General features: G+C 43.5%; 1 protein-coding gene across 7 annotated transcripts in view; it reads left to right on the forward strand.

Moving 5' to 3' along the window:
* Window positions 1–703: 703 nt before the first annotated feature.
* CNOT1 (CCR4-NOT transcription complex subunit 1) overlaps window positions 704–15,213 on the forward strand; it is a 103,589-nt gene continuing 89,079 nt past the window's right edge. For all 7 annotated transcript variants that reach the window (XM_014788433.2, XM_004431671.3, XM_014788435.2 and 4 more), the window contains exon 1: window positions 704–849. The gene's annotated coding sequence lies outside the window, so the exon portion shown is untranslated. The remainder of the gene's footprint in view (window positions 850–15,213) is intronic.

A 15,213-nucleotide genomic window follows, 5' to 3' on the forward strand; every position in this document is an offset into this window, starting at 1 on the left:
GGGAGACTACATTCCCCAGCATGCACTGCTCTTCCTAGGGCGCAGTCAGCGACGGAGAAGACGCATTACTTTTGCGACAGGAATGGGAACTACATATCCCGGGATGCAAAGCGCCACCACTCTAGTTACAGCCTGGCTTGCTTTCTGGTAGCTGCCGTTCCCCGCCAAAGGGATAAGAGGGGAGGGGAATGTTTAAGATTTGGAAGTTCGGCAGTGTACCGGACTTGACACTTCGAAAGAGGAAGAAGAGTAGGGAAAGGCTGTTTCATTTCAAGTCCAAGTAGTTCCCACTCAGGGTGGCGAGGGTTTATGGGCCCCCTCCCTTATTGTTTCTCAGAGGCAATGCCAGGCCCCCACTGGCCGAAGACTTCGAAGGCAGGTGGGAAGTCCGTGAAACCCCAAATCGAAGTTCTCTGCGTCTCCTCATTGGCCCTCGTTTCAAGCGCAGGCGCGAGGGCTCCGACTCCAGTCCCTAGGGACGGTGAGCGGCAATTGGCCAAAGCCCGCGAACTAGAGTCCGGATTGGTAGTTGCTAGCAGGAGCCTGGTTTCTTCCTTGACTTCTGCAAGTGATAGTGTGTGATTGGTTTAAATCCGCGGGCACCTGTCGGTGATTGGGCGGGCGCCACGGGCGCTGCACGGTCATTGGCTGGCGCCGGGACCATCCCTCCTCGGGCGGGCAGCGAATGATGAAATGGGAACGGGGAGGGGAAAGGCCGCGACGTGAGCGCGCGACCTCCGGCGCCATTTTGTAGAGAAACAAGCGGAGTTAACCGAAGAGGGGGTCGAGGAGAGCCGGAGTCGGGGACCCAGGAGTTTCCTGTGTCCAGCGCCGCCGGAGCCGCCTGAGGTGAGGTGTTGTGTGGCCTGCTGGCGGAGTTAGCCACGGAACGCGGGCGCCGGTGGGGAAGGAAGCGGGTGGTCCCGGGGCCATGGGGAGCGTTTCCCGGAGCCTCGCGGAGTAAGGGGCAGTCGGGACAGGGAAGTGGCGAGGCGGGAGAGGGCGGGCTCTCTGCCGTGGGCTCGCGGGGACTTCGGGCTCTGAGGAGAAGAGGCCGGCGCCGCAGCTCCACGAAGCGGAGGGCAGAGCGCGGGGCGAGCCCCGGGGTGGTCCCGGCCCGGGCCTGGGGGCTCCGCGGGCGGCGGGGGCGGCAGTGCGGGCGGCCGGGCCTTGCTTGGCGCGGGCTGCACCCTCCTCGGACCCCACGAGCCCCTCAACTGCCCCTTTCTCTCCGGGCTGCCCGGTCGGTGCAGGGGGCATGGGCTCCCGAGGCCTAGCCCCCGGGGCCAGGGGCCGTGTGGGGAGTAGTTGCAGGCTCCCAGGTCTCGCCCGCCGACCTGGAGCCGCCAGTCCCCCTCCCCCGCCCCCAGCACGTTGTCAAACCCGGGTGTTTCAGGTGTCCGCCGGTGGGAGGGGCGGCGGGCGCCAGCACTTCCTGATTGCTGCTTGCCACAGGTTTTGTTCCACTCGCGCGCCGGGCGCTCGCACTTTCTCCAGACTCGGCCCCCACCCCCTGGGCCGGTGTCTGTGCTCCGCTGGCGGCTCTGCTCCTGGGAAGTGTCCCCCTCGTGCGCTGAGCACTTGCAGGCCCCGCTGCTGCTGAGAGATTTACTCCAGGGCTCCTAGGGGTTCCTCCCAGACACCAAGATTCTTGTGCACTGCCTCCCTTGCTGCAGAATTGCCCCATCCCGGCTCACACCAGTAGTTACCCCCACTAGGAGTAAGCTTTGTGGGCTAAAAAGAGAAGGTGCTTGATATCTGCGGGCTTGAAAGTGGTGTTTAAAATAAACTTTGAGAAGTAAACTTTTCCCACGAAGTCACTCAAACATCACATTTCTTAGGACTCTATTAAAAAGTCTGTTTTCTTCCTGAAAGCTGTAGACTTCACCTCCCTCAGTATTTCTCTACAATTCGATTGCCAGGGGGGATTTGGTTTAAGTCATGATTGAGTGAATATAATTATTTTTTGCGGAAAAAAATGCCGAGCATTTCTCTTACGACAATCTGTTTGTTAAGGAATAGGGATACATGGATGAAAAAATGGGAGGACAAGTAAAAAATTAGGAAGTAGGTCAAACAGGTTAAGAACAAACTTGTTTTTTGTAGAGGTATTCGAGTTTAATGTGTTAGTGATCTGTGGCCGACGTTGACGTGGCTACTAGTATTTTAGCTATTAATAAGATATATGGTAACAGTTTAAATCGTGTTTTATTTAGGACATTAAATTGTTACCTTGTCTAAGGAGCAAATGAGCTGATGATACATGAAGTTTTAGGTATCTAGTTGTTTGACTGAAATGGTGGCATGTTGATAAAACTTGTTTGGAAAGTTGGTCCCTTTTCAACAAGTGTGAGTCCCGAGTCTTTCAGTGGAAACTTAAGTCTAGAATCAAGGCACAAAGACTTGAATATTAGTAACTGAAAGTATTTCTCCTTTTTGCCTAAGATTGTAGTCTTAGTAGTTTTATGGCAGGGTTTTGTGGCACTGTGGTGAAATGCTCTTGATTTCTAACTCACTCAGTGGATCCCTGGCTTAGTTTCTTTCTTGCTAGTCTCTAAATTTCTGCTGGGGGTTTAAATCCTGGTCTCTTTAACATGGATCTTGACAGACTAAGTACTGTGACGTCTTGCTAATTTTGGATTAAGTCATTGAAAAAAAAAAAAACTGAAGACAGAAGAGGAAATGCTTACTATCTCTTCAAAACATGCTTAAAGACTAATCTCAGGTTATCGTTGCACGTTGCTTTTTCCAAGTGTGTTTTTGGTTAGATTCTGATCTGGTTATGAAAAGCTTTCTCTTCAACCAGCTTAAATTTATGAACTTGAATCTTTTATTTCATTCTATGAGGTAACAGGTCTTTGGCACTCAATGCCCTGGAAGGGAATTTGTCCACAATAGTTTTTTTTTTTTTTAATTTTATTTATTTATTTATTTTTCCCCCAAAGCCCCAGTAGATAGTTGTATGTCACAGCTGCACATCCTTCTAGTTGCTGTATGTGGGACGTGGCCTCAGCATGGCTGGAGAAGCGGTGTGTTGGTGCGCGCCTGGGATCCGAACCCCGGGCCGCCAGCAGCGGAGCGCGAGCACTTAACTGCTAAGCCACGAGGCCGGCCCCACAATAATTCTAATTGAATGCTCAGATATTTTAAGACACGAATTTTTTGTAAGATGTTTATGCTTCTTCGATTAACAGAAATAGTAGCCTCCCATTTTGAAATGCTTTATTTTATGGACTTGGTATATTCTTTTATAAAAGTACAGGACTAACTTTCAAGTCAGTTAAAAATATTAGTTGAAGCACCTAAACCGCCCTCTGACCAAACTGAACTTCCTGCTGGGAAGTTTCAAAATGGCATCCCACTGAGTCTTAGTTTAAGGCCTTATACATAGAAAAATCCTGCGGTTCCTTTTCTGTTTGCTTACGATTTTTAAGAATGTTTCAAAGGTAAGATGGACTCAAAACCTTTTGTACCCTATATATACACAATAGCTTATTTTAGTGTCCTTTTTCACTCACACATTTGTAAGAATGTAGCAAAGTAATAAAGCAAATTGTTCATTGAACAGCATTGTTTGAGAACTCAGTAATTAGAGGTGTAGACTTAATCTGAAACCCTGTGTTGAGATTTGAAGGAAATGCTGCCTGTGTGAGTGTGGCGTGTAGATTTAAGAAATGCATTTGTCTTTAATGCTGGAAGGCTCAGCGTAAACCTCCAGGATAAAATGTCTTGGTTAATTTTGTTACAGTGTTAGAAGGAAATTCCTAAAATGTTGAATGAGATGTTAAACTGTCTGCAGGAGAAGTTTTTTTCTTTTATGATGTTGGACTAATTATACCAAGTTTGAAGTGAAATGAAAGCATATTTTGAAAGACACCATCTTAGTGATTTTTTTTTTTTTGTGAGGGAGATCAGCCCTGAGCTAACATCCATGCTAATCCTCCTCTTTTTGCTGAGGAAGACTGGCTCTGAGCTAACATCTATTGCCAGTCCTCCTCCTTTTTTTCCCCAAAACCCCAGTAGATAGTTGTATGTCATAGTTGCACATCCTTCTAGTTGCTGTATGTGGAATGTGGCCGTAGCATGGCCGGAGAGGTGGTGCGTCGGTGCGCGCCCGGGATCCGAACCCGGGCCGCCAGCAGCGGAGTGCTCCGGAGTGCTCGCACTTAACCGCTAAGCCGCGGGGCCGGCCCCCATCTTACTGTTTTTAAACTTACATATTAAGAGCTCACCATTTTCCCTTTCAGATAATTAGTTTGAAAGTTTGTCCCTTTGGGTTTATAGCTAGTAGTTTTGAAGTGCAATGTTACTTTTTAAATTTTATGTAGACTCATCGTAGGAATAGTTACTCCTTTGTTTCGGACCCTTTGTTTTTTTTTAATAGCTAACTAATCTCCAGTATCTTTTCCCCATCATTGGTTTATTGGATTTCTTTATTGCATAAGTAATATGTGAATACATTCTAATTGTAAATGATTCCAGGAATACAGTTAATTCTATATATTATTGCCAAATTACCTCTTAAATCATTGGTTTGGAAATAGCTATTCTCTGCTCAAAAGTCCTTCAAATACCTTGGCCTGAAGCTATGTTAAGTGTTGATTCCTGACTACCTGTGGCAGCATATTATTATCTTATGCTATATCAAGACTGTTAACGAAGGGTGGTTCCCAAATACGTCTTTGCCCATTTTATCTGGAATGTCATCGTTTGTATGTACCAAAACATTACCCATCATTCCAGTTCAAACTTGAATGTATTGTCTATAAGTCTTTTGCCTGATTTCCCTAAGCACAGTTGATTTCATTCCTCTTGGCCAATTTCATGTACCTGTACCATATGTTGCCTTGTAAGTTCTCTTTCTCATTTTATAGTGGGTAAGAAGTCTCCCCTTCCCCCCCGAACACATATACAGTTGCCCTGAATTGTAATTGAATAGTGCTTCATTTGTTACACTTGGGTAGATTTATAGACCATGGCATTCTTGGAAAACGGTACACTTTGGTTTTTGTTCTTTGAGGGCACAGGTTTTTTTCTTGGAGCTATATACTTTAATTCTGTTGACATCATTTAGATGGTTAAACTTTGAAAGCTATTCATACAGAGTTATGGTGTCATCCTTTAGGAAATTGAAACCTAGCAAAGTGAGGTAGGTGACTTCCTTAATTTAAGTTCAGACCAGATTTTCCTACTCTAATCTAATGTTCATTCTGTCTTTCCGTACTGCTTGAGTTCAATACAAGGAAAAGAAAGACCTATGAATTTGATTGTTCATCAAAAAAGTGAGAATAATCTGTGTGATCAGTGTGGTCATATGTGGTCTATTGTTTTTGAAAGACAGAAAGTTTGTTATTATGCAAATCTCTGGAGGTTGATTTTGTAGTTCAGAATTTCACGTGCATTGAGTGGATTGGATTATAGAAGATCATGACTGTCTCTGTTAATAATTCTACAGAATTAAACTGTTTCATGTTGGCAATTCTTTGAATTACCTAGGGAGTTTTTGTTTTTTTTTTTTTTTTTTTTTTGCTAAGGAAGACTGGCCATGAGCTAATATGTGTTGGGAATCCTCCTCTTTTTACTTGAGGAAGATTGTCCCTGAGCTAACATCTGTGCCCATCTTCCTCTATTTTGTATGTGGGATGCCACCACAGCATGGCTTGACAAGCGGTGTGTCGGTCGGCACCCGGGATTCAAACCTGCGAACCCCACACCACCAAAGTGGAGCGTGCGCACTTAACAGCTATGCCACCTGGCTGGGCCCTACCTAGGGAGATATTTTTCTTTACTTTCAAAGTGTCTTTCCCCCCTAGTTTTATTTAGATATAATTGACATACTACAGCACTGTGTAAGTTTAAGATGTACAGCATAATGACTTGGCATTATATTGTGAAATACTAGCAATGTTTTATTTGGTTAAGTTTTTCTTAGTTATGACCAAAGCAAATACAGGTTTTTTTTCTCAGCAATTTTTTGGAGGACAAGACAGAAGATTTGAATTTTTCATCTCTAAAAGTGTGGAAATATAAAACTCTAGTCTGACAGAAAATGGTCTTTTCTGTTAGAGTTATTGTGAGTGGTCATCACTTAACCTCAGTGTAATAAACTTGCGCTTCTGTTCAGACTTCAAAGGATGGAGGGACTTAAGTTTTAAAATGTTTCTCAGCACTATAAATTGAATTCTGACAGATATTTTAGTAAATTTTTTCTTGGTATAGTTATATTTTTAAAGTAAAGTAGCTCCAAGGATACTCTGTTACTTATTTTTAGTAGTCTTAAGTATATATATATATTTTGTGTGTGTGAGGAAGACAGACTCTGAGCTAAGGTCCATTGCCAATCCTCCTCTTTTTGCTGAGGAAGATTAGCCCTGACCTAACATCTGTGCCCATCTTTCTCTATTTTGTGTGTGAGGTGCAGTCAACAGCAGGGCTTGGTGAGCGTTGCATAGGTCCCTGCCCGAGATCCGAACCTGCGAACCCCGGGCTGCTGAAGTAGAGCATGTGAACCTAACCACTTTGCCACGGGCCCAGCCCATTAAGTGTATTATATACTGCATAGCTTTATAGTTTTGCAGATGCTACTGGAAAGAGGCTTCAGAATATTCAGTTGATTCCAGACCAAGAACTTGGTTCCTTTCTGATTGGGGAGTAAGCATGCTTTTCAGACTCTTTTCACTTTTTCAGTTCTTAAAAGTAAAGGATTTAGGGGCCGGCCCCATGGCTTAGCCATGAAGTGCATGCGCTCTGCTGCTGGCGGCCCGGGTTCGGATCCCGGGCGGGCACCAACGCACCACTTGTCAGGCCGCACTCTGGCGGCGTCCCACATAAAGTGGAGGAAGATCCATATGGATGTTAGCTCAGGGCCAGTCTTCCTCAGCAAAAAAAGAGGAGGATTGGCATGGATATTAGCTCAGGGCTGATCTTCCTCACAATAAATTAAATAAATAAATAAAGGATTTATTTGCTAACACTAATAACATAACAGTATTTTGAACTATGCTGATGTATGGATTGTATTAATTCTTGTAAAATTCTTAAGATATCCACACAAGGCTATTAAATGTTGATTGAAAGTTTGTATTAAGATTCTATTGCATTGACTAAAATTGCTTGTTTGACGTGACATTGACATAGTGATGAAGCAGGTCAACTCTCGATCCATTTGTCTTTATTCTTGGCAAAGTTTTCATTTCAAACCGATTTACTACCTGTCTACCGTTATGCCCTTGAATATTTCCTTATCCTTTGCCAGCTAGGTTCTAAAAAAACCTTTTACAGTAGGCCTTTCTAAGCCCAGTAATATGTAATTTTGGGATGGCCATGATTTGGATTATTCACACTTGTGTGAATAAATAAATAATAAAATAATAAAATAAATAAATAAAAACACACTTGTGTTTTTGCTCTTTAGTTTGGGTAATAGAGAGGTAAGTGTACCATGTATATACCCACTGTTATGGCATGGATATTTTAAGAATATTCCCCTTCCTTTTTCAAACAGACAGATATACCAAAGATACAGAAGTTGAGGTTGTCTGTCTAAAGTTAAAATGTAAAAATTACTTGAAAGTATTTCATTTTGAATTTTTAGTTATCTCCAATCAGTAAGCTCTCAAGGACTCTGGCAACCACAAAACATTGAAATAATAACTTAGTGTAATACACGAACCTAGTTTTGGAATATTTGTGTATAGCTTTGTAACGGTCTTTTTCCGTATTTGGTTTTCAGTGACAAATTCTCTCTTAATGTGCTATTATCTACCCTGCTTCTACCCTTGCTCCTTTACAGTTTATTCTCAGTTCATCATCTAGAATGATTCTTGTATTTTAAAAGTCATATCATGTCATTCTGTTCAAAACCATCCGTTGATTCTCTATTTGTCTTTAGTAAAAAGCCAAAGAAAATCCTTTCAACACCTACAGGATTTAGCCCTGCCTTGTACTTCCTCGCATATTCTCCCTTCCTCCCAACTTACTCTCTTTACTCTCCCCTCTCACTAAGTTTGCTTCAGCTACACTTGGCCTTCTTGCTTTTCCTTAGACTCTGAAGAGTCTTTGCACTGACTGACTGATCCCTCTGCCTGCGACATTCCTCTCAGATGTGTGCATGACTAAACTCCCCAGCTCTATCAAGTCTGCTCAAATACTGCTTTCTCAGTAAGGCTCACCTTGACCACCCTACTTAAATTGCACGCCCCACCCCCAGCCCATTTGGTTCACCTTTACCTTGCTGTTTTTCTTTTTCTGTGTAGTACTTAGCATCTCCTAGCATGCTGTATAATTTCTTGTGTTTACTATTTCACTCTCCCAGTGGGAATGCAGGGATGTATGTATGTCTGTTCACTGATGTATCTCAAATACATGACACATAGTAAGTACTCAACAAATATTTGCCTGGGTTAATACCCATTATAGTAGTGCATAAGCTGTTTCTCTGATAAGTTGTAGTAGCCACTTCACGTAAGCCCCATACCATTTCTTACCATCTGGGGGATTTAAGTTGTGCTTGGCTTTGTGTTAACTTTATGGAAAGCCAAACTTGAGGTGTTCACCTCTAGGGCCCACCCTACAGAAACTGGATGCAAAAGCCATTTTCTCAACAAGGGCACTGTTGGTGTTTGGGCAGGATAGTTCTTTGTTGGTGGTGCTGTCCTCTTCCCTTGCAAGATGTTTATTGCTAATTCTCATTGAATGCCAGTGGCTCTCCCATTCCTACAGATGCTTTTGGAGATTATATTGCCCTCTAGTTTATTCCAGTAAATGACCTCTTGAGGTTCAGATTTGTGGTCAGGGGTATTTTATTTACTTTAGATCCAGTTATTGTTGGTGTAAATCACAAGATCTCAAGATTATTTATTTATTTATTTTTGTGAGAAAGAGTAGCCCTGAGCTCACATCCGTGCTAATCCTCCTCCTTCTGCTGAGGAAGACCAGCTCTGAGCCAACATCCACCGCCAATCCTCCTCCCTTTCTTTTCCCCAAAGCCCCAGAAGACAGTTGCATGTCACAGCTGCACATCCTTCTAGTTGCTCTATGTGGGACGCTGCCTCAGCATGGCCGGAGAAGCGGTGCGTGCCTGGGATCCGAACCCGGGCCGCCAGTAGCGGAGTGCGTGCACTCAACCGCTAAGCCACGGGGCCGACCCTCAAGATTATTTTAATTTTACAATGGCACATGTGAAAGACTAAGGAAAAGAAATACCGTATTTCACTGATTCTAAAACAGATTTTCAACATTTTAACGTCTGAAATTGGGATGTATGATGTCATAGAAAAAATAGTAAGTAAACTTTTTTAGTGATACATAAAATAGCAATGCTGTTAAAATTAAAGACAAACCAATCTGAAATGAGATTATGGAAAATTATCTCCATCTCTGCTGGGTGATTAAGGTGGAAGAAATTTCCCAAACTTTGACTACATTTTGTTTGCTGTTAAGTGGAGTCAAATTGTATTTTAGGGATCTAGAAACTGAATATTAGTATTGAACTTAATCAAGGTTCTGGAAGGTTTTCGGTGCCCTCAAAACTGGTTTGCTTGGAAGTGGTGGTGAAGAAGAGATATGGAATAAACCTGAGGTGTTTCTCTGGGAACTGATGAAAAGGGTAGTACGCATGAAACAATAGTGAAGAGTGTGATTCAATTTTATAGAGCACCATGCATACTGAAGGAGAGGGAAGGTAGATCAGCAGATCAACCTGTAGAGGATCTGACGTGATTTGGGAGGTTTTGGAGGGGCTGGGGCTTGAGCTAGGCCCTGGTCTTATTACCTGATGCTTTTATCCCCTTTGTGGAGGCGTCTTGGCCTGGTGGTGGTGGCCTCCTGGTGACTACTAACTTCACTCTTGAAGGTCATCAATGATCTCCTAGTTGCTAATTCTGATAATTTATAATAATTTGTTTGTCTTTCTTTTTACACTGCCAATTGTATCTTAAAATCTCTCCCAGATGGTTTCTATAGACTGGATGTATTAGTTATCAATTGCTGTATAACAGATTACCCCCAAATTTAGCTGTTTAAACGTTTCTTGCTCTTTTTTTATCTCACAGGCATAGCGTGGCTAGGTGTTTCTGACTCAGGGTCTCACAAAGTTGCAAGCAGGTATCCACAGGCTATAGTCGTCTCAAGGCTGAGGCTGGGGAGACCTTAGAAGCTCACTCATGTGGCATTTGGCGGGCTTCAGATCCTTGCTGGCTGTTGGTTGGGAGACATTAGTTCCTTGCCATGTGCCCTTTCCACAGGGTTACTCACAACATGGCAGCTTACTTGTCTCAGAGCACGGGCTCAGAGAGAGGTAAACCAGACAGAATTCAGTCTTTTTATAACTTAATCTTGGAAAGGACTTTCTATTATATTTTGAAGGCACACTTAAGGTCCAGCCTACACATTAGGGGAAGGAATTACATAAAGGTGTAAATATTAGGTCAGGATCACTAGAGTTATTTTAGAGGCTGTCTCCCACAATGGACATTTCCCAAAGATTCATCCTTGGAGCTCTCTTAGGGATGCTATCCCTTCCTAGGTTTTACTTATTACCGCTAAGTGGAGAACTCGCCTTGATTTCTGATATTATGCATTCTAAGTTTCTTCCACCTCTCTGGCCATTCTCCCCCCCCCCCCCAAAGCCTCAGTAGCTAGTTGTAGGTCATAGCTGCACATCCTTCTAGTTGCTGTATGTGGGACGTGGCCTCAGCATGGCCGGAGAAGCAATGCGTCGGTGCACGTCCAGGATCCGAACCCGGGCCGCCAGTAGCGGAGCACACGCACCCAACCGCTAAGCCACGGGGCTGGCCCACTCTGGCCATTCTTCATTTCCCTTTTTGAGTTCTTCTTTTTCTACTCACCCTCAAATGCTACGCTTCCTTAGGATTCTCTCTAGACCCTCTCTTCATGTCACTCTGCAGTTCTCCCATGCTGTCTCATTTATATGTTGATGACTCTCATATCTGTTGTTTGTAGGCCAGACGTGCTATGCTCAGCACTGTAAATCCCACTGCTTGGTGGATTTCATCTGTATGCCTCACTCCAGACATGTCCCAAATTGAATTCCTCATTTCCTTTCTTCTCCTTTAACCTTTCACTTCCTCAGTTGTTTCATGTCAGTTGTAACTGTAACCCAAGTGCTTAGTCTGGAATTGTGACTATTTGACCCCTCCTTCTCTTTCACTTCCTTATTCTTCACACAGTTTCAGAGTCCTTGCAGTTCTCTCTTGAATGCATTCACTTCTTTTTCCCTCTGATATTCTTTTTTTTTTTTTTAAAGATTTTATTTATTTATTTTTTCCCCCAAAGCCCCAGTAGATAGTCGTATGTCATAGCTGCACATCCTTCTAGTTGCTGTATGTGGGACTCAGCCTCAGGATGGACAGAGAAGTGGTGCCTCGGTGCGCGCCCGGGATCCGAACCCGGGCCACCAGCATCGGAGCGCGTGCACTTAACCACCAAGCCACGGGGCCGGCCCCCCCTCTGATATTCTTAATTTCCCTGTGACCTACTCTTTTCTGGCTCAGTTTTTCACATTGTCAAGAGTAGCTTCTAAAAATTTTTCACCTGATCGTGTCCTCTGTTAGTAGGCGAAGCAGACTAGTGTTGTAACAAACAACCCTAAGATATCTGTGGTTTAACAGAGTAGATATTTATACTCAGGTAACTCTCCTGAGATAACTTTCATTGAGAGTGTTCATTAGGTTGCCTTCTGTGCGGTAATTCAGGAACCCAGGCTCTTCATCTTGTGGCGCCGCCTTCCTTGAGGTCTTGGGAGTCCTCTTTATGCAGCTGGCAGATGGTGCAAGAACCAGAGAGTCATGAATAGGAGGTTTTATGGAGCAGGTCTGGAAGGGACTGGTATCATTTTTGGCCTATATTTCATTGGCAAGAACTGGGTCTCTTGGCCACACCTATGCGAATGAGGCTGAGAAATGTAGTCTGGCTGTTAAGCTAGGAAGAGGAAATAGATTTGGTGAGCATTTAGCCAGTCTCTGCCACTCCCTTATTCTCTAAAACATACCCACAACAATACAGACAGCTTCCGGGATTGTCTTTATGATAAAATCCAAAATTCTGAAATGGATTCTGCACGTACTAGAGAAGAAATCCACAAATTGGATCCCACTTACCTCCAGGAGACATTTCATCTTGGCCACTAGCCAGGTTAGTGTGTTGGGGTCTCCAAGACTGCCACCTCCAGGTTCAGTAATTCACTAGAAGGACTCACAGGACCCAGCATATAGTTGTACTCAGGGCTATGATTTATTACAGTAAAAGGATACAAAGCAAAATCGGCAAAGGGAAAAGGCACATGGGGTGAAGTCCGCAGGAAACTAGGCTCATGCTCCCAAACATGAGCCTCTCCCAGTAGAGTCACACACTTAGTTCCTTCTGCAAGGAACTGTGACAACACATGTGTTTGAAATGTTGCCCGACAGGGAAGCTCATTAGAGACTCGGTGGCTAGGGTTGTTACTGGGGACTGGTTATATAGGCACCCTCTGCCTACCACATACCAAAATTCCACGGTCCCAGAGGGAAAGCAGGTGTTTAGCATACAGCACATTTTTTGGTACAGTTCAGGCACAGTGAGCCACTCTTATTCTCCCAAAAATCCAAGTTCTGACACCAGCCAAGGGCCAGTGTGGCAAGCCTGTCTAAGGATAGCAGTCTCAGGCCTTCTATATATTAACTCTTTTCTGCACAGTCAGTGAGGTGAATAGCCTCCACAGATTGGGATTTTGTGTAGAGAATCTTGGAATAAGCAAAACTTTATTGACCTCATATTTTGTTTTTGGAATTGACTTAATCTTTTGTTTATTTCATTAGGAAAGAAAATTCAGTTCCCTTCTCAGCTGTTTTCATCTAACTTTTCAGGTAGTTAACTGTTTGTATCCTTCTAGATGCTCTGCATATAAGAACACGTATACACAGAATGCTGTCCTGTAACTTGCTTTTTCCTCTAAGAGGTGATTTCCAATCTTTCAAACTCCTTTTTTAGTGATTATATAATAATCCATTTTATGATTTACTCAACCAGTGGCCCCCCCCCCCCCCCGCCTTTTGTGTGTGGAAGATTAGCCCTGAGCTAACATCTGCTGCCAATCCTCCTCTTTTTGCTGGGGAAGATTGGCCCTGGGCTAATATCCGTGCCCATCTTCCTCTGCTTTATATGTGGGACGCCACCACAGCATGGCTTGATGAGCTGTCCGCGACTGGGATCCGAACCTGTGAATCCTGGGCTGCCAAAGTGGAGGTCGAGAACTTAACCACTGCGCCACCAGGCCAGCCCCAACAAGTGCCCTTTTGATGGCTATTGAGGCTGTTTTCAGTTGATACGTTTTTAACGAGTTGGTCATATCCCGGATGAAAACAGAATGAATTAAAGATGACTCCTGAGTATTGAGTGCAGACATAGGAGGTTTAGGGTTCTAGAACTCTTACTATTCATCATTTTCTGTAAGGAGTTGTTATTAAAACAATTTAATTTAGACTCTTTAAAAAATTAATTTTGAAGCTACAATACAAGATTTGTTTTTTTAAATCATCTTGCCTCTACTGCACAATTACTATCATGTTCTCAAAATTCTGCTACTTATTTTTTTATGTGTGTGTGAGGAAGATCAGCCCTGAGCTAAAATCTGTCGCCAATCCTCCTCTTTTTGCTGAGGGACACTGGCCCTGAGCTAACATCCGTGCCCATCTCCCTTCACTTTATATGGGATGCTGCCACAGCATGGCTTGACAAGCGATGCGTCGGTGCGCGCCAGGGATCTGAACCCCGGGCCACCGTAGCGGAGCGTGCGCACTTAACAGCTACGCCACCAGGCCAGCCCCTCAAAATTCTGCTACTTAGTAACTGCAAGTGAAACTATTGCTCATCTATAAAGTTCAGATAATATCTTCCTCAAAGCGTTATCATCCGGTTTAAATAAACTAATATATGTAAAATGTTCAGAACAATTCTATTTAAGTATTTGGTGTGATTACACTTGCATAAGTTATCCTCTTAATGTACACAGTAATTATAATTAAGATTTTAATAAGTGAACCAACATTTAGATGAATGGATTGGAACTATGCATTATAAATCTAGAATCCTTGCCTCTTGGAGGAATATTAAATATCAAGATGAGGGGCCGGCCCCGTGGCTTAGCGGTTAAGTTTGCGCTCTGCTACTGGCAGCCCGGGTTCGGATTGCGGGCGCGCACCGATGCACCGCTTCTCCGGCCATGCTGAGGCCACGTCCCACATACAGCAACTAGAAGGATGTGCAACTATGACGTACAACTATCTACTGGGGCTTTGGGGAAAAAAAGGAGGAGGATTGGCAATAGATGTTAGCTCAGAGCCTGTCTTCCTCAGCAAAAAAAAAGAGGAGGATTAGCATGGATGTTAGCTCAGGGCTGATCTTCCCCACCAAAAAAAAATTAAATAAATAAATATCAAGATGAGTATTTTAAGTTGGTGCTTAGTTGTTCGTAAAATCCCATAGAAAATAGTGAGCTCTCTTCTTTTAAGGGAACCAACAGGAAAAGTGGGGCATCTGGGAAGATTGGTATTGGTTGTTTCTGAATGCTGGAGTAAGATACTTTCTCTGATTTATATGGGCTGTTAGAAGTTTACAACTTTGTCCAGTATGGTAGTCACTGCCCACATGTGGCTATTTAGATTCATACTTAGATTAGTTAAAATTAAGTAAAATTAAAAGAATTTAGTCCCTTGGTCACCCTAGCTACATTTCGAGTAGCCACATGTGGTTAGTAGCTCCCACATTGGACAGTGCAGATGTAGAACATTTCCACAATTGGAGAAAATGAACGAGGAAAGAGAAGGCTCAGCTTCACCTCTTCTAGGTTGGAATATTACTTTTAACACTTGGAAAGAGAAGAATTCAAGGTCAAACTTTGGTATTAGTAGTCTTAAGTATTCTACATTTTTTTTGTTGTTGATGTTTTAATGGTTTTTAACATTGTGAAATTTTGGGTTGTGCATTTTTGTTTGTCCCTCACCATATATATGACTCCCTTCACCCCTTGTGCCCACCCTCCACCCCCACTACCCCTGGTAACCACAGTACAGTTTTCTCTGTCCATGTGTTGGTTTATATTCCACATATGAGTGAGATCATACAGTGTTTGTCTTTCTCTTTCTGGCTTATTTCACTTAACATAATACCCTCCAGGCCCATCCATGTTGTTGCAAATGGGACGATTTTGTCTTT

This window comes from Ceratotherium simum, chromosome 30 (assembly GCF_057802395.1).
Source record: "Ceratotherium simum simum isolate JZ-2026a chromosome 30, ASM5780239v1, whole genome shotgun sequence".
NCBI classification, from domain to species: domain Eukaryota; kingdom Metazoa; phylum Chordata; class Mammalia; order Perissodactyla; family Rhinocerotidae; genus Ceratotherium; species Ceratotherium simum.